At 34.0% G+C, this 27,825-nt stretch overlaps 1 long non-coding RNA gene across 2 annotated transcripts; it reads right to left on the bottom strand.

The window, feature by feature from the left end:
- Nucleotides 1-30: 30 nt before the first annotated feature.
- On the bottom strand, nt 31-19,698 carry LOC135295249 (uncharacterized). 2 transcript variants are annotated; one of them, XR_010357284.1, is made up of 7 exons: nt 19,597-19,698; nt 18,330-18,452; nt 16,704-16,783; nt 13,928-14,053; nt 12,468-12,526; nt 10,255-10,381; nt 31-891 (listed from the first exon to the last, which is right to left on the bottom strand). It is a non-coding gene; the product is annotated as an uncharacterized LOC135295249 (long non-coding RNA). The 2 variants fall into 2 exon arrangements; XR_010357285.1 differs by lacking the exon at nt 12,468-12,526.
- Nucleotides 19,699-27,825: the final 8,127 nt, after the last annotated feature.

Genomic DNA, 27,825 nt, shown 5'->3' with positions numbered 1-27,825 from the left:
AGTACTGATAAAAGTAGTTTATCCCATCAGAGTATTCCTTGATAAAGGGTAATTTGGTAATAAAGGTTAGAGAAGTTATTTCAAAAAATATTCTATATAAAATACACATTTTTCTGAATAAGCATATGTATACAGGATTTTTGCATTGATTTAATATTCCTTGGAGTATGGAAAAGGAATATTAGGTTATATGAGATTTTCACTTTGTCTGGATTGAGAGTCAGTTTATATGCTTGCATTGAAAAGCAAATGACAGTCCCTTGAGGTATTGCACATTGTTTTAGTTTGACTATAGTTCTTATCTGCATGATTTTAAATTTTTTATGTCCTTATGCTGGTGGAATCACATTACGGTATTATTCTCTTGTCCTGAGAATTTGCAATTTATAACCCCTCTCTTAATGAATGAATTATCCATGCCTGACCCTGAGTATTCATCTATTAGATGTAACAGTCAACACATAAAATTATTTATTTTATTTTTAATAGTATGTTACATATATAAAACTTTCTTTACATGCACTCAAGAAATGAACTTAGCCCTTGTCCTGGTTTTGGCCAGAACAGGGCTAATTTTTTGCCAGGAGGCAGCATGGTCATTGCCAGGGGCAGGGGGAAGGAAGTCTTCTCCAGGTAGAGGTAACATGACAATGGTCAGGTAATGGTGAACATTTGCATATGAATCAATCACCTCTCTTATACATTTTTGTTATTAATATTGTTGCTGTTATTGTTCATTTTCTTCTCTCATTGCTGTTTCCTGAAAATTGTTCTTAACTGAACCGGTGATCTTTGCCTTTTACGCCTCCAATTCCCCTTTCCGTCCCTCTACAGAGAGTGGTGGAGAGGGAGAGGGGGAGTGAGTGAACAGCCCAAGTTTTGGAGTGGTATCTGTGGGAATATTAAATTGAAAAACACAATTCCTAACCATGAGAATCCTAAAAAACCCCCAAATTGGTACCTATTTGATGCAGCATTAGTGTTATAAGTAAAAGTTATGTTAAATTAGAGTTCAATTATGTTGTGTTAATTGTGTTATGTTATGAGTTGGAGTTGTTAGAATGTTCTGAAGGAAGGGTCCAGGGTTTGGTGGAGGGGCAGTCCAGTGGGGCAGAGTGAGGTTGAAGAAGATTGGATGGAAGATCTGACCAATCATTCAATGCCCTGCAGAAATGACTGATCCAGAATGAATGGTGTTAAATACCAATGAGAAGCCTGGAAATGGACTAATCACCGCAAGGATGCAAAATCCACCAATCCGGGACCCAAAGGGGGCTATAAAAGGGAGAAGTTCGATTGGGTTGCCTCTTTTCTGGAAACTTGTTTCCTGTGGAGAACCCAGTACATTTGGGGATAATGTTCTGTTCTGTTTTTGAGTCGCTGCATGAGTGCTCGGGGCTATCCTGGGCACTTCATTCCTTGTAGCTATTTAAATAAAGAAGAACCTCTTTCTCCTCAGAAAGTTTGGCCTCGTTCATATTTGTAACATCAGTGCCTTTGATAGTCTCTCAATTATACGTTTTAGACATGGAGCAAGGAGGAAAAATTGACAAGAGCAGTAGAAGAGCAACTTTGCTTCTAATAATCCATGTTGGTTATTCAGTTATTGGGGACAGGAAAAATGAGGGACACATAAAGCTGGTTCTGAGGATGTGAGTTCTCTGAGATAAAACTGAAGTCCACTGTGGAGGTTTTGTTCAGCTCATTTGGTCTCTTTTCCTGGACTTGCCTGATGACCTCTAAAGTTTCTTGCTTTCTATGTAACGACTTTGCAATGGAGTTGTCATTTCAATTTATGACTTCATGAGACACAAAGTAAAGATGTGCTCCCTGGTTACCTGAGATAACTCCTGCTAAGGCACCAAAGTTCTTTTTAAAGAGTCAAGAGCTGTGTCAGTAAATAAACAATGTCTTTACAGAAAGGAAAGGGAGAAAGTAAGCTTCTGAGCCAGAGGATCTAGAAGCAATATCCAAAAAAGAGAAAGAGAAAGAAAAGGTCTTTTTTTGCTTTTCAGTTGTCTTTGGTCTTCCATTACATCTCTATCAGTCTATGTGTATATACCTGTCTCCTTGCACATGATAATGGATTTCCAACAGAAATTTTTTACTATAACATAAACCATTGATGTAGTACTATACAGATGGCACCATATATCTTTTACACTTGCATATGTTCAATTTCTATTTTGATAACAAGGAAAAACAAAGTTATTAAAGCTGTGAAAAAGCTGCAGGAAAAAAAAAAGAGCAAAGAAAGGTGTTGCTTTTTGAGACAGCACAAGTATAAGGATTAGGATAAATAAATGTAGAAAATATAATAAATTTTGTTTTCCCAAAACAGGTCCTATGCAGATCATAGGTACATATTGAATGTCTCATATTAGCTTCCATTCTGTGTGATGGGTGTCCCCCTTTCCCCTCTAACAGCAAGCTCTCTGAAAAAAGACAGCCTATGGTGTACAACCTTGCCAAGAGCAGAGCCTAGCTAGTTAGAGCAAGGCAGAGGATTTAAAAGCACTTGGTTTTCAGAGACTAATGCACAGCTCTAGGTGAGCAATAGGTAGTTGACTAGTTGACTTTATCCCAGGCATTTTCTTATACTTTTTTTTTCATTTAGTAATTCATGCTTAATAGCAGAGTTTAAAAAGTCTAGATCTAGTCTAGATATTTTATAAACATCAATGATATATTAATAAAAACCTCTTTAATTAAAGTAAAATGTATTCTAATGTTTAGGCAATATTGTATATTTTTTCTTTGAATGTGATAATCTTTTTTTCCAAAAGGTCTAACTGAAATTAACACAAAACTTTTCTTTATTGCATTCAGTGATCTATACACATACTGTGGATATAGTCCAATTCAAAGACATTTGAAGGATTAAAATAAAAATTGGTTTGGGGATTTAAACATCTGTGAATTATGACAAAGCTTAAAGAGATTCTCTGATCATACTGGAAGCCAATGCCTAAGTGCTGAGCATGCTTTGAGGTTCAAAATGAGCCTCCACTGCCTGACTGATTTTAATCATGAAGTAAAACTTGGTGTACAGAAGTCCTCTATAAAATACCCTGAAGCACCAAGATTAAGATTTGTGATATCTAACATGACACTAGAATGTGTTCATATCTCTAAGCAAGTAATTTTCAGGGTTTTTTTTGTTATAATAAAAGCTAAAAAATTGGCACTGTCAGAATCTTTAAGAAGTACCTGGCTGGTCTGATGTTGGCACTATAAGATCAGACCAGATGAATCCCAGAAATGTCTGCTTCTTTTCACTAGCATTTCAAACAACACATAATCATCAGGCTTAAAAGATGCCTAATCTAAGTGAACTGCCAGCATTTATACTTATAAATTGTCACAGTTGTCTACTCTTTGTACTAACAGGAAAAAATAGGAACTGTTGGCTTGTAAATTCTGAATACGCAGATAGGAAAATTGCTGAAATAAACTTCTACTCTTGAAAACAGGTTTCCCAGTAAGATTGCAGACCATTTGGCCCTGGAGATTTTTAGAACTCAACCACATGAAATCTTCAGCAGCTTGAGCTAAGCTTTGACATTTACACTGATTTGAGCAGGAGGTCAGATTTAGGTGACCTTCAAAGATCACTCCTACCAAAGACTTTCTATAGTTCTTAGAATAATAATGTCAGCTCCAGCAAAAAGAACCCATGGGTGTTTGATTAATGCAGAGCAAAAAGGCTGACATAAAAGATATGACTTTTGCTGCATAAATATTTATATAAAGCAGAATATTTATGTATATTTCAGTTTCCTTAATGCATGAAACATTCTACTCTTAGCAAAACCAGAAACTGATAAACCCATGATTTTATGTACAGAGTGTGGCATAGAATGAGATTAGAAATATGCTAATTAAGTCAATTTTCTTCAAAGGCTTTATGCACTGCGTTGAATGCAATTTGAAAAGAAAATTTTGGCCTTTGTTCTTTTCTATGAGCCCTCATGAAAAGAAGAAAGGATTTTCATACAGGTTTTTATTTTTTTAGTGGGGGAAGAAGGGGAAGGATTTGGTTGAAGATAGTAGAATTGGTGAAATTTCCATATTTTACAATGTAATATTACAATTTCTAGATATTTTATATTTAAAAGTGTTTTAATCCCAAACTGTAAAAGAGCATTTGACAATTAATATTTAATGTTCTTTCATATTTCTGAAACATTAGGAATGCAATTATAATAAAAAATTCTAATTATTTGTAAAGAGACAAGGCAGAAGTGTATAGAACTTTTTTTGCCTCTGTCTTCAGCATGGATGGCAGACCAAAAGGGTCTCAGTGCCCTGAGCTGGAGGACCATGACTGGCAGAATGATAAACTCTCCACTGATCCTGAAATTACGGGGGGTCTGTTGCTGCAGTTGGATCCCTGCAAATCTATGGGGTCTGATGGGCTTCATCCAAGAACCCTCAAAGAGCTGGTTGATGTCATCACAAAACCTCTCTTGATGATTTTTGAGCCATCTTGGGAATCCGGAAACATTCCAGCTGACTGGAAGTTGGCAAACATCCCAATTTTCAAGAAGGGCAGGAAGGAGGAGTATGGAAGCTACAAGACTGTCAATCTCACTTTTGTGTCTGGTAAAATCAGGGAAAAGGTTATTCTGGGAGGCATTGGAAAAGACATGGAAAACAATGCAGTCATTGGTCACAGCCAGCATGGATTCATGACAGGACAGTCCTGCTTGTCAAACCTGAATTCCTTTTTTGACAGGGTAACACAGCTACTTGATCAAGGGAAGTCAGTTGATATAACTGGCAGCTGGCTCATGGGTCAGGCACAAAGGGTTACAGTGAAGGGTGACATCAGACTGGTGACCTGTCACTAGCAGGTTCTGCAGGGCTCTGTCCTCAGTCCTGTACCCTTCAACATCTCTATAAATAATGTGGACACAGGACTGGAAGGGACACTAAGCAAGTTCACAGACAATACAAAACTGGGAGGAGCTGTTGACTCCCTCAAAGGCAGAGAGGCCCTGCAGAGAGACTTTTACAAATTAGAGCAATCACCAGCTCTATGAAGTTCAACAAGGGAAAGTCCCAGATTCTGCACCTGGGATGCAGCAACCTTGGATGTATGGACAGACTGGGGAAGGAGAGGCTGGACAGCAGTGCCATAGAACGGAATGGAACCCAGGGATCCTGGCTGATGGCAAGTTGAGCGTGAGACAGCAGTGCCCTGGCAGTCAGGAGAGCCAACCCTGTCCTGGGGGGCATCAGGCACAGCATGGCCAGCTGGGCAAGGGGTTTGTCCCTCTCTGCTCTGCTCTGCGCTGGGGCCGCCTCACCTTGAGTGCTGGGGACAGTTTTGGGTGCCACAATATAGGGCAGACATTAAACTATTAGAGAGTGTCCAAAGGAGGGCACCAAAGATGCTGAAGGGCAGGGAGGGGAAGCCGTATAGGCTGAGGTCAGTTGGTCTGTTCAGCCTGGAGACCAGGAGAGTGGGGGAAGACCTCATTGCAGTTACAGCTCCCTTGTGAGGGGTACAGGAGGGGCAGACACTGATCTCTTCTCTCTGGTGATCAGTGACAGGACTGGAGGGAATGGCCTGAAGTTATGCCAGGGGAGGTTTAGGTTGGATATTAGACAAATGTTCTTCAACCAGAGTGTGGTTGGGCACTGGAACAGGGTCCCCAGGGAAGTGGTCACAGCATCAAGCCTAACAGTTCAAAAAATATTTGGTAAATACTCTGGGGCACATGATGTGGAGGATGGTGGTGTGCAGAGCCAGGAGCTGGACTTGATCCCTTGAGGATCCCTTTAAATCAGCATATTTTGAGTTTCTGTAAAGGAGAATGTAGATCTTAAATCTTTCAATTTTCACTTACATTTCCAAAATATTGACATCTTGTTTCTGAATTTTTTATCAGAAAGTTACACATTTTGAATGATGTTATTAAATATTATAATCTAGTTTTAGGCAGTAGCAAACAATGATGAGAAGCCACATCCTGATTAAATATTATAATGTCTTTAGAGATAGATATTTCTATCTCTTCAATCACTTCTTGTTATGAAATATTCAAAAATGGAAATCTAGGACTTGATTTAGCCTATCTAAATATAGATATTGAGTATCATCCAGGGAAAGTGGCTGAGAGAAGGTGGAAAATGTGGAATTTCAATTAGTAAATTTTCCACTGGTAATCCTGTGCTGGAAAGCTTCAGTGAGGCGGCAAGCAACAGAAATTGTGGAAAAACTCTGACTACTGGCTGAAGATGAGTTTGACTGAAAAATTAAATTTATTTGTATCCAAATATTTTTTCCTATTCCATTTCTGAAAGAGAATGGGGGAACAGGACAGAGGGTGGTGGGGAAGAGGATATACATAAATATTATATTATATAATAAATATAATATTATATACATAAATACTCCCCCTTTGATAACCAAAATCTTTGTCTGAATAGGTAGGACTTGGGCTCTTTTAATGACTAATGTATTGCAAACAAATTCAACACAACAGAATTTCTAAGTAGACAGTCATATTCAATAAGGTAATGCTGCCCTGGCTCTTAATGAGCATACACTGGTGATTGCCAAATAATGTTAGGAATTCTTGCCATATGGAAAGTTATCTTCAGTGTTTACAATGACTTCACCCAGCTGTCACTGCAAAGTGGCCAGCAGTAGAATTACTCTGTTTTCAATCTGTTGGGGAACATCAAAGGCAAGATACCATCAACATGGATTATTGTTTTTCAATATTACATCCCATACAGATAAGAAACTGTTGCACAGTCACTTTTAAAGTCTTCTATTACTGCACCTTGAACTGTCCATTCCTATAATTAATAATTTATTTCAAAATAAAAATGAAAAGAGAATACAGAAGACACACTATTCACTGTATATTACATAAAACTCTGATATACACTAAGATGATCTGTCTAATATCTCAGTGGCAGCACATTTTGGCCTTATGTAGCACTTTTTGTGCATAGGTCCAAGAAGAGAGCTCTTTTGTAATGAGAGAATTAATCAAATGCAATGAATCAGGGGCATTTTACTGCCACAATCAGGGGCTTAGATTTTCAGTATGTGAAAATACCTCTCCAGGACAATCCATGATTTTTATCCCTGGTTTCAGAGACACTTAAAGGTTGTGTGTCTTTGTTGGTAAAATTTAGTTTTGTGATAAGATCGTAATGGTTCTACATTAGGGTAAGAGGGGTCACTGGAAGGGAGTTAATGTAGAGTGGTAGTGCTGGAATAGTCTGGGAAGAGTGGGTAAGAGTGCTCTGGAGGCAAATGCAGATACAGTTAGAAAGGAGTTAGTGGCAGTTTTGCAGGTGTTAAGATAATACGGATACTACACCTGAATAAGTGTTGGGTGACTGAAAAAATTAGGATGAGTTGATGACCCATAAGAACCTTTAGTTAGCAAGGTGAGCTACTCTTTGTCAGTCTAGCTCTCTTCTTTTATATCTCATGTCTTATTTGACAGCCTGTCTACACTGTAGCTTGCTCCTGTGACCTCCTGCCTACTTTGCTTGTGAGCTGCTTTGAGCCTTGCTCTCTAAGCCATATTTATAATAATAGAAAGTATTGTTGTAATGGAGAAATCACCAGAAGTCAGAAGAAAGGGTGATTTGGAAAGAGAAGCTATAAAAAAAAATAAATCAGGAGATATGGAAAATACAGGGCTATGAAACTGCTAAACAAATTTGGACATGTTTATTAAATTTTCTTTGCTCTATCATTAGATCAGAATATGAGACAGTGACACACTGGCAGCATATTTTCTGAGAGCTATCTGTTACTGGGAACACCGTGCTTGCCTCTGTGAAGGTCTGCAGGTGGAAAACTGAGCCCTGGACTGAGATTTGCCTGTTTGAACTGCCATGAATATCTGGGCAGAACATGCAGAATTACTGGACATGCCAAATAATAGAGCAAGTACATACAAAATAATGGATAGTGCTAAGAGGAATGAATAGATTTCACAGATGGTTAAAGGAGAAGAGGTTTAAGGCTCTTTTGGAGAACAGTGTCTTGCAGAGGCAGTGATGCCTAAGTTACCATATTGGCAAAAAAATGCATGAAGAAATCATTGCATCTCCATATGTAGCCATAACAAACTCTTTCGTCATAAGCACAGTGAAAAACTGTCTAGTGAAAGATATGAAACTTCTGTTGGTTCTTTTACTGTAGATGAATAGACAAATAAATGTTTAAAGACTGTTAGGATAGAGTTCAAGAAATTATAAATATAAAAGATCTTTAGACTGCTATCTTCTACCCCAAGCAGAAACATTTCAAAATTACAGTTCCTTCCTTCCTTCCTTCCTTCCTTCCTTCCTTCCTTCCTTCCTTCCTTCCTTCCTTCCTTCCTTCCTTCCTTCCTTCCTTCCTTCCTTCCTTCCTTCCTTCCTTCCTTCCTTCCTTCCTTCCTTCCTTCCTTCCTTCCTTCCTTCCTTCCTTCCTTCCTTCCTTCCTTCCTTCCTTCCTTCCTTCCTTCCTTCCTTCCTTCCTTCCTTCCTTCCTTCCTTCCTTCCTTCCTTCCTTCCTTCCTTCCTTCCTTCCTTCCTTCCTTCCTTCCTTTCTCCCTCCCTCCCTCCCTCCCTCCCTCCCTCCCTCCTTTTTTCTTTAAAAATACAAATAACCTATCAGTAGTTATTTCACAGAACTGAAAACATTTCAAATCTCTTCATACAGCACAAAGTACATAAACCAGGATGTTTCTAACATAAAAGGAATTAAACATTATAGTAAAACATTAAATTAACAGAATCCCTAAAATCAGCAAGTATTCTAACATGGTAATCCTGAAAATCACATTTCTACAGAAGATTAAAAGAAAAGCAATTAAGGTATTATAAACTTTTCCTTATTTTCAAATAAAATAGTATTTTATAATTAGTTATATTATATAAATAATAGATAATTATAATTTTAAAAATATTTAATAAAGATTAAAATACTTCTTTGATTGAAAAATTGTTGTTGGAGTTACATTCAGAGAAAAAAGGAAGTTAAAATCCCTGCTTGAATGATATGAGAAGTACAATACTTCTACATTCTGTTTTGTCCCTACCCTCCAAAAGAAGCAAATGAGACTTAAGGAAAGAGAAAATGAAAGAGAAAAAAAATTACACTGTCCTTAGTATTGATACATGAAAATAATGGAGAACATATTTAGCCAAAAAAATTTACCATGATGAAACTTCTTTCATCCTTATGAACTTTCATTTGACAAAATTTTAACTACCATTAGTAATGCATCTAGAAATAGCATCTAGGGTAAAAAAAAATCTTTCTTATTGTTTCTAAAACAATGTTTTCTCTTAACCAATGCTTTCTTGTAAAGCCCCATGTCATGATCATCATTTTGAATACACAAGAAATTAAATTCCATCACAGGCTATAAAATGTCTACTCCATTTTTCAGGCTGATCTTCAAAATGGAGTTATTAGCTGGAAAGAGATAAATAATTTCAGGTCAGTGTCCTTTGAAAATTTTTCTCAGGTGACTGATGATCCATAGGTCAGAGAAGAACCTGTTCTATCATGGGTTTTAAAGGGTAATGTTATCTTTAAAACCCCAATTCAGTTAATTTAAGACAAATATAATTTTCTAAAGGTTAGGAAAAATACATGTTTTAAACAAGAGCTTTTAGTTTATCACAGAATACCATGGACCTGAACAACAAAGTTTCAACCAGTTAAAATATTTTTGTTTTGCAACTGTATGGACACAATATGTATTACATTGCTGGTAAAATTTTATTTAAAAAATTTTCTGTCCATACATTGCTCTTCTTCTCATAAACAACTCTTCTGAAGGACTTTGTCAATTGAAAGATAAGTCATGGTTGCCTAAGCTCTATTCTAATAAAATGACAAAACCCCTTGATTGTTGCTGTTGCTACTTCCTCTTGCTACCATTGCATCCTTCCTTTGCCTGCATGTACTAAGTATGACATTATGTAAGATTCCAGTCCCTTTATGTCTCTTCTGCAATAAATTCTGGAAGGCAAGAATGCTCTGAAGAATCTAGTCCTGACCTACTTCCATGTAGCATCAGATTTTCATATTTTCCTTGGGTTTAGTACAAGCTTGAAGAACTTTGGATCAGGTTTTTCTTTGTGTTCTTTTCCAGTCAACTAATCTTAAATCTGTTTGTCTTCTTCCTCATTGGATAAGTTGTTTAGCTGTAAGTGGAACTGAATATGGGAATGAACAACTGGGGTGTGTCACCATGATAGAGCATGTCTATCACTTACTGTGTGTTTGCAGAGTTGTGGATTTTGATGATGGTATTTCTGCGCCTTGAACTGCACAGAACTGCTGCCTTGTTCTTCTGTCACCTCAGGCATCATCTAAGTAGATTCAAACCTGCTGTATATACCCCTGCCACCATAAAAGAGAAGAAAAAAAAAATCAAATTTGATAGTTAGAATACTTTTCAACGAGGAGGCTTGGGAATATTTTATATTAATGTATTTATACAGAAGAAGAATAATTTAAAGAACTTCCCTTGGAGGGAGAATCTTTTAAAATTCAGCTACTTTAATTATTACAGAAGAGAGTATCTGTTTACCTCTGCAGAATAAACAGCCATTCTATTTCCATGGCAAATTGTATCATCATAAGAAGATAACCCTGGTTCTTAGTGTTTTGAGTGCTACGGAGGCAATTTTTAGGGCTAGTTTAGGGCCGGCTTCCTCAGGAGCTTGTTGATGAGTACAAGTTCCATTACACTTTACATAAATTGATTCTGTCTTCCACAGAATATTTTTGTAACTCCTGTGAATAATATACTCATTGTAAAATGAATAATCTTTTTAAAGGTTAAGATTTTGTTAATGTTGAATACACACTAAATTTTATTATAAGGGAATCTTGATTTCAGATTTTATATACATATATACATATAGAGATATATGTTTATGAATATATGTATTTGTTTAAATGTATCAATGAGTTGTACAAATAACACAGATATTTTTGAGAGAAGGTCTAACAATTTTCTGTAAAGCCCACACAATTTCATTTTTACCAAGATCTGAATTTGATTGTTTGGTAATAAATAATGTTCTGCTTCATTTTTTTGAAAAACATCTACTCAGACCCTCTCACTACATTTTGAAGTAGACACAGTAAGCTCTTTCCTTGACCTTTAGGTTAATTTCTCTTATGGCCAACCACTCACAGAGATCAAAAGCTTAGGCTGAATGTCCTTTCTCAAGGACATCTGATGTTTACTTTTATTCACAAACATATTTCAGTGGTGTAAAGTGACAACTACCCATGAGAGATGGCCAAAAGAAGTATATTGCAAATTTGAGAGCATGTTTAAAGATAATGTTAAAACTAGTTTAAGCCTAGTTACATGAAATGAAATATCAGGTTATATTTCTACTTATTTTTATATATTCAAATTCTTCGATGTCAGAAAATAGTCCTGTAAGTTGCCTGACTCTCACTACTGTGTGCAGTATATTTCAAGACAAAGTCTATGCAAAACCAAATATTATTTTACAAGTATATATATTTAAATTCACACAAATATATGCATAAGCACATAGGTAGCCCTAGAAACTAAATTTAAACAGAAAAAAAGGACAAATGCATTATATAATTGATAACAGTCCACAGATGAAAGTATTCATCAAAGTATTAAAGTCTGAAGTCTAGGAGAGTTCTCAATTCACTCTTACAGAATGCTAAATAAGATTATCTTGTGTGGAGCAGATTGCAATGATCAGCAAAACTGAGTTTGAAGGAGACCATCTGTGGCATTTTAGCCAAGTAAGATTGTATTGCCATAGCTAATAACAGGCTACTAACAAAATTTGCAAGGCCTCAGGAGTGAAACTTGTCAGGCTTGGTTTGCTTGAACTTTCCTTGATGTTTCTGGAGCTTTGATCTCATTTGGTTTATCTTCAACAGATTTTTTCTTTTTAAAGACTGGGTAGCTATGACTACCATTTGTTTTATTTTTCATTATACTTACATATAAAAAGTGTAGTAGTAACAATGAGTAGTTGTTCTGTGCAAATGAAATATTTATGCATATGATAATGATATTAGAGATAAAAACAGTAGAGGAAAACAAGCCTAGCTTGATAATAGAAAATTTGAAAAATGTAGACACAAGATACAGCATAAAAAAGTAAAACAGAGAGTAATAAAGAACACAGGCTGACATTGGAGTGGTTTGGTTAAAGAAATGCAGACCTAGAAGATTGACAAAACAAGTTTTAAAGTAAAAAAGGCAATAAAAAGTATCGATTCATCAATGAACCATAAATATAGTAAATTCAAGCAGTTAGTGGTGTTAAAAATCACTGAAGAGGGAGTACATCATAGAACTTTGTTTGAAAACAGACTCCAGTAAAACAACTAAGAAATGAGGAAAAAACTAAAACAAATGAACAAACAAAAAATCCCCACAAAAACAACAAACCGGGCAGAAGAAGAAATAGATCTCAACCTGATGGGAATTACAGCAAACTTTCAGTAGATGAACTGGCATCAGGCAGAGCTTTTCACCTATGATGACATGACATTTTTTTAGAGAGAAAAAAAAAAGAGAATTTTTTTAATACATAGCATAAAAAATTTATGGTGTTGTCTTATAGTAAGTTACACTTATAGTACTTTATAGTACTGATTATAGGCTGATTATGATCAAAATACATAAATAAAGCCCATATTATGTTGTCAAAGCACCTTAAAACTAATATGCCAGACAGTGTCTTGAAGAATGCTTCCATTAAGGAAAGACTTGTACTCATTGCTTAATTCACTGAGTGTTCCTCAAAATATTATTGAGGTGATAAAGACTTCCTTTATTTTAAACAAGTTTAAATTGTACTCTTAATAAAGATTCATTCTAGGCAGAAACAGATGATACCAATTTATATTTAGTGTGTATCCTGGTTCTGTCCAAGACAGGGTTAATTTTTGGAGTAGCAGGGAGAGGGCACAGAGTTTCATCCATACCACCTCATGTCACAGGGTAGGGAGAACAGATTTTCATCTGAGGAGAAGGGGTTCTTTCTGGTTGAGTGAGTGAGCAGAAGGAGGCATCTGCTATTGTCTGTTTTCTGGGGACATTTCATCTGAATTAATTCCTTTTTTTTAATACCTTCTGTCGTTAGTATTGTTGCTGTTGTTTCTTCCTTATCATATTGCTGTTTCCAGTAAATTGTTCTATCTAAACCTGTGATCTTTGCCTTTTGTGCTTTCAATTCCCCTCGCCAGGAGAGAGAGAGGAGCAATGCAGGTTTTATACAACGTGGAAGTACTAACCTGGATAATCTTATTCCTAAATCACAACAGTGTGGTACCCAGGAAGACCAGCAACTGCCCCCTCTAGAATGCTAAAGACTATTTATAGGTTCTCTGCTGCATTCCTCTATTGAAGCTCGATACCTCCATAACTTTAACAGCAAAAGATACCAATGTTTATGTTTATACATCATTCCTAAGTGTCTGACTTCCAGAGTGCCTTACAGAGAAAAGTAAGTGTTCCATTTCCATTTGCCATAGTTGCTTGCATTTTGTTTTATTTTATATTAAATGCTATAGCACTATTTGGATGAGAAGTATGGGTGTGAGTCACCAAGTAATCACCCAATTATTTGAAGTGGTACTTCTTATTATTAAAATAATTGTATCTGTTTTTTGGTCAAACCCTTAGCTCTGGATCAACATATTGGATCAAACTCTTAATACTCAGCAACTTATGTTCTGGTACTTTAGGCCAGTCAATTCAATTAAAATGGTCCCACTATGTATGATTAAAAGTCCTCTGCAGACACTGAATGTGCTTACTGCCTGGAGGTGACATTTTTAAATATGATATGGGTATTCTTTTTGTTTTCTTATTCCATTTATTGATATTATACATCTTTTGGCTGTTGAATACCTTAAAACTTGCATACTCACATAAAAGAGGTGATTTTTTGCTCTCCACTGGAGGGGAACTCTCCAAAGACAGAATCTACACAATGTTGTGTGGAAAAATCCATGTGGGGGCTGTTCAATTCTGCATGAAAGTGGGATGTCCAGCATCTGAAAGGATGGTGACAATTACTTGCTTCCTATATTCTTCTCTTTTCTCCATCTGAGTTAAACAACTATTTCATTACGCCTTTTGTTGTCTGGCCTTTTCATACTCAGAGCCAGAAAGAAACCTATGTCATCTCTCTCTTCCCTCACCCCAGTAAAGGACATCTGGTGTCTTGAATTTTAAGTCATTTACATTTTCTTACTGAAATAGAAGACATTGGAAAAGTGACCTTATCATACACCAAGACCTCTCTGTTTAGTTTTAAATTTTCTGTTACCAGTATGCATGTATACAATACAAGAAGATGACATCCATAATATTGTCACTGCATGCCTTCTTAAGTATAGAAAGTAAGACAGCATTGTAATAAACAACATTTTACATTCTTTTAGCTCGGAAACTTGAACAGTCATTTTTGAACTTTAATAGGACCTTTTTCTGGTAGAGTACAAGAAAGATAACTCTATGTGCATCAAATGAGTGGATTATGACTCTTCGAAAGTTAAAGTTCATCTCTGCAATTAAATCAACTCTGACAAAAACAGCAGCTTTGGGAAAAGGTCATGCATGAGTGCTGAGAGGCTGCAATCCAAAGCATCTGAGATAAACAGCAAATGAACTGACTAAGGGCTTGTAAATCTAGTCCTTCCTGTATATCTGCTGACAAAGTCAGGGTGTTATGACAAGGAATTTTTAAAATAAATTTTGAAAAGGAACTGAATTACACAGGATGTTCTTTGCATTGCAGACACTTGGTGGAAATATTGTTTGTCAATGACAAAAGTTCTATTATATTTTTCTTTCTACTTTCAAAAATTTTTTTCCAAATGTTAATGAAAGTGGAAATAGATCTTAATGTATTCAGTAACACAAAGAACAGTTTTTACAGAAGACAGCAACTTAAATGAGAAAAAATTAAATATAAGATTACATTTTAAATAGATGTACAAGCTAAAAATGGGGACACAGTTGGGGTATTTAAAAAGCTGGCATATTAAATCAAACTACAATAATTGTCTTCAACAATACAGGATCAAAAATTAATTTTTTAATGGAATTAAGTTTTGTTTTATAATTAGACTTTTTGTTACTCATTGAAGTACTTGCAGCAGAATTTCAGAGGTAAACAAAGGAACACATTTCTCAATGTTCAAAAATGAAGAATCCTTCAAAAGATTTATGTGGTTAGGTAAATTGGTAATAATGTGCACAAGAACTAATAGGAGAGGATTCTGAGGATACCAGCATGTAAAACTGCTAGAGAACATACAGCCTCATTTCATCCAGTGTTTTGCAGAAGATAAACCATTATACAGAATAACATCTAGAATATAAATAATGGAGAATAAATTTTGCACACTGATGATAGACAGTATGTGGGTATATTAACAAACAAACAAACAAACAAAAGAATCTAGAATCCTGTAAAAATGCCATATTAAAAAAAAAAGTTCAATTTTAGAACAAATCTACACCGATATAGTTAAAAAGGAAATCAGCAGCACCTGAGGTAAATGTTGTTTGGTTTTTCCCTTTATATATCACCTAAATATTTCCTGAAAAGTTAAACTTGTTCATTATGTAGAGTGGTATTAATTTTTGCCACTGTGGCCAACAGAGAAAAGATGTTTTGTAGTATGAGTTCAGCAGCTCTGCTGGAATACATTATTGGCCTGTCAGCTGGAATACATTATTACCTGTCAGCTGACTCAGCATTTCAGTTTTTATAGAACTTTTTCATTACCATTTATTTTGTCTTTGAATAATGTGTCTCAATGAAACATGCTCAAACAAACTGTCAATATCTTATAGAGATTTATTTTGCTCTCAAAATACAGTGCTCAGTGGTGAACTTGTTGTTCTCATAGTTCCTGTGGTGTGTAGCTAAAAACATACTAAGTCTTAATACTACTATCAGATTTTGTTAATGTTGTCTAATATTATTCAGATGTCTCTCAGCCAGTTATATGGTCAAGAAAAGATGGGTAACCATTCTAGCTCTGACCAGGATCTTTTAAAATAATTTAAAAAAAAAGAAATCTCAGTGATGAACATAAGAGAAGCAATAAACAAAGTAGAGAAATATGTGTCCCTTTTCTCTCTCTTTCCTCCCCAACACCCCCTAAGTGTAGTAATGAATTGGACTTGTTAAGCATAAATGGGGACTATGGATATGTTGTGTAACTTTTATTTTCACTCCTTTCTTTGATCACTTTTCTTGATTTCTTAATAAGGGATAAATACCATGACATGAAACCTTAAGCAGCTGTTATCTTCCTTTGACTGGAACATCTGAACATCTGGTATCAATCATATCAAGTAAAGAAAATTCTGACACCTCTTAGGGAAAGTAATTTAGAGGTTATTCTTTCTGTAATTTTACTTTTGATTTAGTATTTTCAGGACCTAATTTTTCTAAATTAAAAAATGCAATGAAAAAAATCCAATAAAACTTTCAATATAAAATCAATGCAACTAAAAAAAAACCCTCATTATCCAATGAATATTAAACCCAATTGTGTAATTTTTAATGTAGTTTTGCAATTATATCCTGATAAAAGGTGTATTTCTTACAACTTTCAAATCTTTCCAGCATGAGATATTTTAATTTAAAGCATAAGCTTTAAAATAACAACTATAGATGTCATGTACCTTGAAATTAGAAACAGATTGCTCCTAGATTCATCTTTACAAACATTCCAAGACAATCAAAGTCCACCTGTGAGGTCTCCCTGTGAAGCAAAGAAGGAGCAGCATATATCACAGAATCGCAGAATGGCTTGGATTGGAAGGGACCTTAAAGATCAAGTAGTTCCAAGCCCCCTGAATGTATTTTTTAAATATTCCAGTCCACCAGCTAGGGCTGTTTATCAGGCTGGGAGAAGCCAAAATTAGGGTTCTGATACAAAACACTGACATCTGTTTACAGTTTACCTTAGCGAATAAATAAAAGGCCAAGTGCTTAGCTATAAAATTGAAAGGTATAATTATATGAACCTTGTCTCACAGCCGTGTTGAAAGCTGCGCTCTGTCAGGCACAACACATGGTTTGCCAAACCATGTGGAAGAGGAAATCACAGGGCAGGCAGCTATAACTGCTCACCATTTCTTGTACCTCAAGCTGTTCTTTTGATAAACTTATATGCCTTAAATATTTATCACTGATGCTTCTAGTTGGAAAACACTTACAAACATTCACCCAGGCTTTAATGTTTGTACATAATTTGCCATGGTATTTGTTGCTGCAGGAACAAATTAATTCTATAGAAATAGAGTCAATGCAACAACTTTATAACAACATAATTTTCTGAAATTATCTGGACACATTGAGGATTATTGCCATTTACATCAGGCTCAGGACAGAGTCTTCAACAAAGTTTTTATCATTGATAAATGAGTTTGAAATAAGTTTGTCTAATTACAGATAGTGCAACAGTAGATCTATTTAGAGGAGAGTGGGCAAATGAAATTTTCAAAAAGTATTGTACAGAAAGTTTTCTAGCATTGGGAGCTAAAAGCCATTTTATGTGACAGAAAGGAAAGGAAAACCTGCTGTATAAGGAACTGAATTAAGGTTTCTTGCTAAAGGAGCTCTAACCTTGCCTACAGATGCATACTAATTTTCACTGTAACATCTATGCTGTATTGTCCCTATTTTGCATTTGCTCCCTAATTATTTATTTTGACAGAGGTATGAGTTTAAACAAGAGGAAGCAATGGTCTGTAAAATTACAGAATGTAGTTTTATTAATTTTTAGTGATAATGTACATAATTCATCAGAAATACTTGAGTGAAATCCTGAAATTAAGGTGCCATCTGCAAGACATTGCCTGAGCCTCATATTAAATAGTATTCATGGACAGTCATTGTGTTATTGGCCTTCTCAATAATATTACCTGTGAGTCTTCAACTGTTACTAAGTCTTAGGTAGAAGATACAGCAATTAATTTCTATTACTTCTTACATCTGGTCTAGCCAGAGCTATCCCTTAAACTAAATTTCAGCCTACAGAATGTTATGGAGAAATGAATATATAAATGAAGTAGTTCTCTTGTACACTGTAGTGTAAAGCCAAAACAAATTTCAGTCCTCAAAACCACCAATAAACCAGGTCCAATATAGTGTGAGACACATGATTTAAACTTGTAGTTACCAACTTCACTATTATGAAGGCTGTGTAACATCTGTATTTTGTAATACGGTGAGTAAGGTGGGTTAGTTCTGATTTTATTTCTTGATTTTTGATGGAGAAAAACAAGATGTGCAATAATATTTACTGTGAGCGATGGTCCAAAGTGACACAGAGTCCCCAGATAGGTGCACTATCTTATTTTTCTCTGCCTTTTCCTCCCTCACTTCTGTCCTTACATAAAAGAAGTATTTCCATTCTCATTTGGGATCTATAGGTCAAAAGGAGAAAAAATGAGGAAACTGATGAAAAAACAGGTGTTGAAAAAATAATTTCCTTTGAAACTCAATAAAATTTAGACTCAATAAAGCTGTTCTAAAAACATTTATCCATATCTCTTAGGCTCAAAATAATCTAGAACAAAGTATTCAAATTCTATTTAAAGCCCTTTAGATTTATGGGCCCAAAACCCTTATTTGCTGAAGAAAAAAAGAAGGTAAAATAAAATTAAAAAAAGAGAAAAAATGTAACACTTTCATTGCAGTAATACATTCGGCAGCATCACTATGTAATAGAAAAACAAGGCAGCATTGTTAACCATCACTTTCATAAGAATTACACTCAGAAATACTTTTTTAAACTAATACTCATAGATATTTATGACATCCCTTTTCTTCTTAGCAGAGAAAATATATGTCAAACCAGTAAACATGGTGATTTTTGATATTATCAGTCAATAACATGGAACAAATATCTTGAGAATATAAAATCCTCTGCTTCAGAATAATAATGCAGTCATATTTCTATAGATTAGATTATCAGGTTAAATAACTAAGCATTCACTCAGGGAGGATTTGACTGATAGTTCCTTTCATTCTGGACACTTCTAAAAATAATCTATTACTGCATACAATCAGATATTGGAAAAGACATGGCTAATGGGGCTGAAATAATCTGAGGATATTCATATGAATTTTATTTGTCTGGGTATGTTAGTTTCTGCACTGAATCTAGTTACTAAAATCAGACCTTCACATCCTCTAATACTACCAGTGTTACTATGTTTTAGACACATCATTTGTCTTTCATGATGCGCTATTTTCAAAGAAATTTAAATGTTATCCTCTAAACTTATCAGTAAATTAATGGCAGACATTCAGTCACATGAGTAGTTGGCAAAGATTCTATGTTGTACAGCTAGAAATAGCAAATGTTTTTCCTCTCTTCATTCAGAGCATTACACAGTCAGATTAGTGGTTAAACAGCACTGGTTTTCCTTTCCCTAAGTGGCCTTGGAAAGCAGAGCCTGTAATTTAGTAACAGCTGCAAGAAATTAGCTGAAAACAATCTACTACAGACATAGACAATTCGTACTATAAAACAAACAAATACAAGCAATTCACACAATCACAAACCTCAACCCCCAAGTTTATCCAAACTGCATATTCAAATGGTTTTGTTGTTGTTCCCCTGGATGATGAAAAGTGTGATGACTGTAGCCATAAATAAAAATAAAAAATAAATTTAAAAAAATATATAAACCCATTATATAATCCTTTATTTTGTGGAGGGGTGGGGGCCAACTTAAGAAATTATTCTTGCAATTGTATGTATGTAAAATTATTTTTATACTGTTCTTTGGTGCCAGAACTGTATCAAATTATTTCAGGTCATAGATGCCTACTTAAGTAATAAATGATGTTTTTATTCCTCTCTGATCTTGCTCATTTTTCAGGTCAATTTTGTCTGGAGTGTTTACTGAGGTATAAACTTGTTGAGGGATATTCTTCATTGTTCAATTTTTAAGAAAATTGGAAGCCATTGGAGTTAATCACAATTTTTCCCACAGTTAAACTGTAAAAAACTGCTTTGACCCAAAGGAGCTGATTTGCAGAATTATATTTATTTGGTTCAAAATTTCTCATGTAAGTACTTTCAAACACAATTTTACTTTTAAAAAAAGGAAAATTTTATATTAAAAATATTTATATATTAAATTATTCTATTTCTAAAGTTCATTCATTTTATGATTTAGATTTATTTTGTCTTTGAAATTTTCTTTTTCATAGGGTTTTTTATTGGTATTTTGTTTTGCTTTTTCAAGAAGGTTTCAAGTTTTGAGGGTTTAATTGATGCTTTTAGAGGAAGAAGATCTGAAAAAAAAATCATAATTATTAAATGAATGCAAAGAAGAATGAATGAATGAATGAATGAATGAATGAATGAATGAATGAATGAATGAATGAATGCTAAAAATTGTAAAGAAAAAATTTTGGGTAATTTTTTACAATTACTTTTCAATTTATATAACTGCATCAAAGATGATGGATTTGCCCAGATATTATCAAGGTTTCATTTACAAATACTGGGTCTAAAAAAGTAATGATCTTTCCCTTTTAAAAATAAAGCAGGAAGAATGGACTTAGTGAAACTATTTCAGTTTCAATTAAGTTTCTAGCAACAATTAATTCCAATGGAAAGATGAGAGACTTCAGTCCCTTAGGAAGAAAGAACAATTTAAAAATACTTGGATACATTTCTAATTTCTACACCTGACATGTGTTTCATCCTATGGTTTATTTGGATTTTTTTAAAATAGTCTATCTTGGATTTTCCATAAAAAAGAAACACTAATGTTCCAACTTCTGTGCTAGGTAAAACTGATAAAAAGGAAGTTGTCTAAATACACATTAGCAATTTCTTGCACAAAGAAAGTAGTTTCTGTCTTTCACTGCAGTAGTTTCTTGTCATGAAAGATTTACAAACCATGCACAAGATTTGTAATTTTGTTATATACCTCATTTAAGATCTAAATATGTATACATGCAAATATGAGACTCATCTAAACTCCCATCATACTCAAGAGACTTCTAGTCAGTATATACACTGGATTCCAGAGAATTATGAAGAAGAAAAAAATATTCTGACCAGTGTAAATCTTTATGAGAGGCTTCTGTTAAGCTGCCCATGTACAAGAATCTAAAGCCATATGTAGTATGTGACATGGAGGAAAATGGAGATAAGGCAGGGTACCCAGGAGCATCTCAGATGGGTCTAAATAACTGTGGGCAAGTGAATCAGGTACCAAATTCCCACCTCTGCAGCCATTAAACATAAACATTGAAATAGCATGGCTATTCATAGGAATTCCTTCCATAAATATGTCTTAGAGAGAGAGACCCTAGTTTTCTGTCAAGTGTAAGCAAAAGAAAGGGGTAGAAATGTTTAAATATTATTTTTCTTGGTTTCATTTTTGTCTTTATGTGCTGCCTTGTTTTACTTCATTCTTTATTGTGGCATAGAATTTTAATTGTACTGTCATTAATTTGAAGGCATAAAAGCCTCCAGAAAAATGTACATGGCATAATGTCGAGAGTATAAATAGTGTGTTTCTGGACAGGTTTGTAAGCATCCAGGAATGGAAGCAAAAAGGAAAAAATAGTGTTCAGTGTTGTTTCTAACAGAGTATCTGACTGTTTTTCTTTGAATGTGAGGGGTGACTAATGTTTTATAATCTGTTAAAATAATCTGGTCTAATTGCAGATCGTTAGAGCAGGAACTTGCAAACTGTTGTATGCCTCCCTGTGTTACAAAGTGAATTAGAAAAACCTAGGTATCTATTATTCTTAGCATAATGATCAAATTTCAGTATTATGAATAGAAGAAATAAACCCACTTGTTCCTATGCCACCCCTGACCATCTGCTGGTTTTTATGTCTCATCCAGAGGAGCACAACCCACAGTTTTTGGAAGCATAATCATGCACACATGTCTCTCTTTGATTAGAGTGTATTTTGTTTTTATTGATGGCAGCTTGTTTATTGACTGTACCAATGAAATCTTATTTTCCAAGAGATTTTTACCACTGAGGTTGGTACTGCTTGATTGGATGACCTTCAGTAGGAGAAATTCATCTGACATATTGTTACTAAATTAAGCAGATGAAATAAACTGTTCAAGTAAATGAAGATCAGTACAAAATACAATGGACCATAATTTTTTCATAATTTGTTAGTTTCTTATGCTTTTTTATAAGCTTTTAAATGACAAAGGCACTGTTTAGTTCATAATTTTATGAGTCAAATTCTGAAGGTCAGCCTGTTGTAATTGCATGCTTTAACTAACCCAATTCCTTCGGCTTTTATGGTGTAATGGATATAAAATTATGTTATGTGATTAAAAGCTTGATTTTTATATGGATAAGTGTTTAAGTGTTTGTAATAATGGCTTAATCTTCATGGATGTTTAAAATGGCCAAGATGAGATTTCTCTCATTGCTGCAGTATTTAATTTATAAAGAAAAACTAAATATAAGTTTTAAAAATGCAGTCAAAACATTGATCTGTTGCAATCAGATGACTTTCATTGTCTATGTAATTTTAATATTTATGAAGAATTAATGAAATATTTGCTATAGTATCCATCTACATTATGTTAATTTTCCTATTATTTAAAAACACTTAAAAGAAGTTATATGAAGCTTACTTTGATTGCCCAATTTCCTCTGCTTTCTTCCAACTCTTTTTTCCCACTGCATTCCAATTTTTCATAATACGTACAAATTGGTTTTTACACATGAATATTTCTTTATATATATATATATATGTAGAACTTTTAAAGATCTCTCTTACTGTACTTTCTGTTGCAACATATACTCTGCAGTAAGTGGATTCATCCCCAGCAATCCTGAACCTGTTCTCCTATTGTTTCAATAAACAAATCTGCATCCACAAATCTGGATTGTGTAGATCCTTATTTGAAGGCAATCAGACCCATCGTATTAGATTTTAAAAATGCACTATTTGTGCATCTGTTCTCATTATAATTCTAAATTGCCTATAATCAACAATTAAACCCAGCCATGGCCAGCCCCTCCGATCTCTGAGGAGCAGCTGGAACACAAGGGGGGTTATTTTCTGCTAAATTCCTATGCCATCAATGGAACACCAATTGATTTCTGTATTTTTTCTCTTTTTTCATATATGATAAAAAGTGAGTATTACTTTTTTATTTACTTTCTTCAAACCATTCACAATTTTATGGAACCTCCATTTTATCTTCCACAGATTGCTTATTTTTAAACTCAGAAGTATTTCTTCCACAGTGCCACCTTATAGGTAAGCAATTTCATGCTTTTGATCATCCTTTTCATCCTTCTCAGGACTTAATCTAAACCTGAGGGGCTTTTTGGTTTTTTCTAAATGTGCTAATTAGCACATTTTATTCAGCATGGCATATACATCCATTTCTATATTGGTATTTTTTCTTTGTTTATTTTCATTCTATACTCCTTCACTCTTATTTTTTGACAAGATATTTGCTTATTTAGAATTATTTTAAGACAATTTTTGAGAATAGTAGTCCCTAATTCAAAGATCATCATCTGTGTCTTCAGTTAGGGTGATAATTACATGTGTGCTTTGCACTAAATTTATGAGCACTGTATTATCATTTATATTTTTTATCACTGAATACAACAAGTTCCTTACATAATATTGTGCATTCATCTCTATTTTTCACTTTGAAAAGTGTTTCTCAACTGTAATGTTTGGCAGGTCATTATTCACTCTCTTATATAAATACAGTGAATATCATAAGTTACTGCATAGACCTTTCTGGGACCCCATAGCTAAGTTAGCTCTTAGCAATGAAGAATACAAATATTCATTTCTGTACTTTTTTTTTTCTTTTTTACTGTCTTTTTTATCTCTAAGCATATAGAATCATCCAAGGAAGAATTTTCCTTGGTTTTCTGGTCTTTATGAACCTTTCTGAAGGATCATATTTTTATTATTTGCTGCCTTCTTTTCCTACTTAGTTTTGTTTCAGTTTTATCTTTTTCCCTTTCTTGCTGAGTTTTATTTTACTTTCCAGCCCAGTTTGCATTCTTTCTGAATATTTTCTGTGCCTCTTTTAACTTTTTGCAGCCTTTATGATGTTTCTTTAAAAAATCCTTTCTTTCTTGTTTAAAGCTATATATCTCTTTTTAATTATTTTCTATATTATTAGGTTTTATTTTATTTTTTTATTCCTAATACTTTTGATAAATATTACTTTTTACTTATTTTTGAAATTCATGCATTTCAAATCCTAGAATCATGAAACATCTCAAGATGGAAAGCACCCTAAGTTTGAACACAATACAATATATGCATTTTGATCATGTGGATTCATGAAATATGTAAAACCTTCTTTTCTTCTTCTATGGATTATCACCAAATGCCTTCTGCTTCATATTCCATAATTTTCATTGGAATCTCTGTCCTTACTTATATATGTTAAATAAATTGAAAAAAAAATCTTCCAAAGGCTCCTACTGAACAAAATATATATTTGTGCCTTAGAAATTACTATAAATTTATTTCTGATTATTGTCCTATATATTGCAGTCCAGACGGGAAGTCTATATATTTTCCTTTTAAGACCTACTCATTAAGCTTCTCTCCCTGCTGCAAACAGAAGTGAGTACAACCAGAAATCTGGAAATACCTTTCTTTCAATGAAATATTCATTGTGGCATTAATTTTTGAATTTAGGCACTGAGTTCTCTTTCTATAATCTATAACTCTGAATACTTCATTTATATTCCTTTACTCTAAGACTCATGTCTGTTTTCCACAATTTTTCAATAGATATTCCACATGATTCAGAAACTTGTTTGGTGCAAAAGATGAAGCAATCACATTTGGTCACTACTGTTAATTTGGACGCTATGAAACCTTATGGTTTAAGAATATTCTTCACCGAGTAGGTACCAAAGTGCTCTACACAGCACAGAAGGATCATTCAGTCTTGTTTTACTGGTATTATTTATTGTGCCCATTTATAAAGAGACTGGAGGAAGTGGCACATACATATTCATTTACACTTGTATTTCAGGTTTGCTTTCACACTTATTTCCTTTGGCAGATAATTTTATTTCCTTTCAGTTTAAAATTAGTGATGCTTTTTTCCCCAATTTCTTATTTTTAAGATAGTATCTTTGATAAATGGTCTAATTTGGCAGTATATTTGCATGGCTAGTTTTACCTTGCATATTATATGTGTGTTAATACTTGGGAATGTAATGCATAATTAAGGTAACCCTCTTTTTGTTTTCCTTTCTGTTCATTTATTTAGGGTTTGTATACAACTTCTCACTATAAGATGGAATGCAATGCATGGAGCAGAAGAATACATTAAGCCCATAATTTATTCACTAAATGTATTATGAAATATGATGACTCTACTATTTGTATGACCCTTTCACATCTCTCTCATGTATTATTTTACCTCAAATTACATTCTTCTTTAGATCACTCAAGCTCTACAAAATAAGATTATTTGTCTGAATACCAGATATGCCATGAGACTGCAATAGATAATGAAGCACTTGAAAGTTAATTAAATGTCCCACACAGGTGAAAAATAGCGTTATGAGGTGATAAATAACATTCATTAGCGTCATGTAATCCAGAACTTTGACTATTATGAAAAAAATGAAGAGCCCATGAATTCACATCTATTGTTAATCTCAATTTCCTTAGATGGCCTAAAAACTAAGTGTATTGGCTCTTTTATTGTAACTCTAAATTTCATTTTCTGATTCATATGTCGGGCTTTAAAATCCATTTTTAACTCCTTCTGTTTGTGTCTAATCGAAGCAGGACAATACCTACTGAGTCAATATTGTCAGTAAACACCCATCTCTCCATGAGAGCTCTTCTGGCAGTGCCTAACCCTCAGAATATAATTCCTCTTGGCTTCTGAATTGGAAGAACATGAATAATCAAGCAGCTGGTTCTTGTTGAAATGAAAGGTTTGCAGCAAGCTGTGTAGTAATGTCACATTGTGCTGCTGCCCTTGTTCTGTGAAGTTACCCACAGCTATGTGCATGTCTACAACACTGCAAGGGGAATAGGACCAAAAGAACTGACCTTTCTGTTTAAAACAGAAGTAAAAAAAAATATTAATTTGTATTCCTCTGATTCAATTTAAGCCTGGGGATTCATTTGTTATGAGTTATTTCTAAATGTTATTATTATAGAGAAGGAAAGAAGAAAATCCAACCAGCAAAACACATTAAGAAAAAGCATGCTTTCTGAAAACGCAAAGTATAGCTCTTGCCTGCTTCCATTGCATAAAACAGTGAAATTTAAGAAATGCTGAAACTTGAATGAATAGAAGCAATCTAAATTAACAGTCTAGAAATTATTTTCTAGTTCTATTAGTGAAAAAATATTTAAAGTGATTGGTAGATTTATAAAATTTCTTTAATATAATAATTTTTTTTTTTTTTTTTGCTTTTGAATAAATGTGTTTTAGCCAGTCTTGACAGTTGAATGAGTGGCTTTGGAGAATGTGTTTTGACTATAAACTACTTATACATTATACAAAAAGTGAGCTCAGTGTTAGATGTGAGCTGATGATTCTACAGGAGGCACAAGGTTGAATCATGCTGCAGCACAGATTCATGCACATGCACATAGCAGAAAAGAGTATCTAATAAAAAGCATTTTAAAGCATTTTTAACAGACAACATGCAAAATCTAGGAATTAGAACTGAGTGTAAATCTGGAGGAAGTAGATATGAAAAGCAGTTAAAATAAGCCTAAGAATTGTTTAAAAAGAGCAAGCAAACAAATAAAAACTTGATGGACCTCATTTAAAGCATAAGATGGCAAAATCAGTGTCACTATTAGATTACTTACCTTATGCATCTTTTATTTAGCTAAATTGTAAAAAGAGAGCTGACCAGGCAACAATTTTTAATTCTGATTTTTAAAAAAATTTTATACTGCAATCTAAATTTACTTTTATTCTCCATGTAATATTTTCAATATAATTTAAAGGAAAACCTTTGGCAAAACAAAGCAGGTTTTATTATATAATTACTAAAATATTTGTAAATTATTTTAAAATATTTACAAAAATATTTTTTAAATTCCAGACATATTTTAGCTTTTCAAAAAGCAGTAAGGTTACTCTCATCAACCTTTACCTTAGAAAGGTTTGCTTCTAATTCTTTTTATTTTAAGGAAAACTCTGGCCATCTGTAGATAACACAGATTTTGTGGTAGATCAGACAAAAACTCCCATTTACTGAAAGCAGAGTATCCATTCTTTGTAAACCTTTAAAAATAATATCTTTTTGTATAAATTATACACATTTGAAACACCCAATCATTTCTGTTGAAGTCACACATTTTTCCTCTTCTGACTTGTAACTAACAAGCTGACAATATCTGAAAAATAACACATTGTGGAAGGACATTTAGAGCTCCAAAGTAGGTTACTTTTATGTGCAGAATCCCCAGAGCTGCATCTTTTCTCCACACCATCATAGGTCAATTCAGCAACAGACAAGCTGAATTTTAAGGGCAACTTTTAGGTTATTGTTAACACCTACCATTGATATAGCCCAGCTGAAATAAACATAACATTTTCAAGAGGAAAAAAAACCAACAAAAAAAAAATTGCTAGTTAAAAATACAATCAACTTTAACACTTGTTCTGTTTTAAATCAATTTTTTTCCTCGTGAAATTATTGTACATTTCCAGCCTCAAATATTGGCAGTTAGTCAAATGGCTATTTTGTGTCATGGAGCCTCATCCATTGGCCTTAAATCCATAAAGAAATTATAGATGGAACAGCATTTAAAACA

This window comes from Passer domesticus, chromosome 2, assembly GCF_036417665.1.
Source record: "Passer domesticus isolate bPasDom1 chromosome 2, bPasDom1.hap1, whole genome shotgun sequence".
Classification (NCBI taxonomy): domain Eukaryota; kingdom Metazoa; phylum Chordata; class Aves; order Passeriformes; family Passeridae; genus Passer; species Passer domesticus.
The sequence above is the reverse complement of the archived record's forward strand: the minus strand, read 5'-3'. Positions and strand labels throughout refer to the sequence as shown.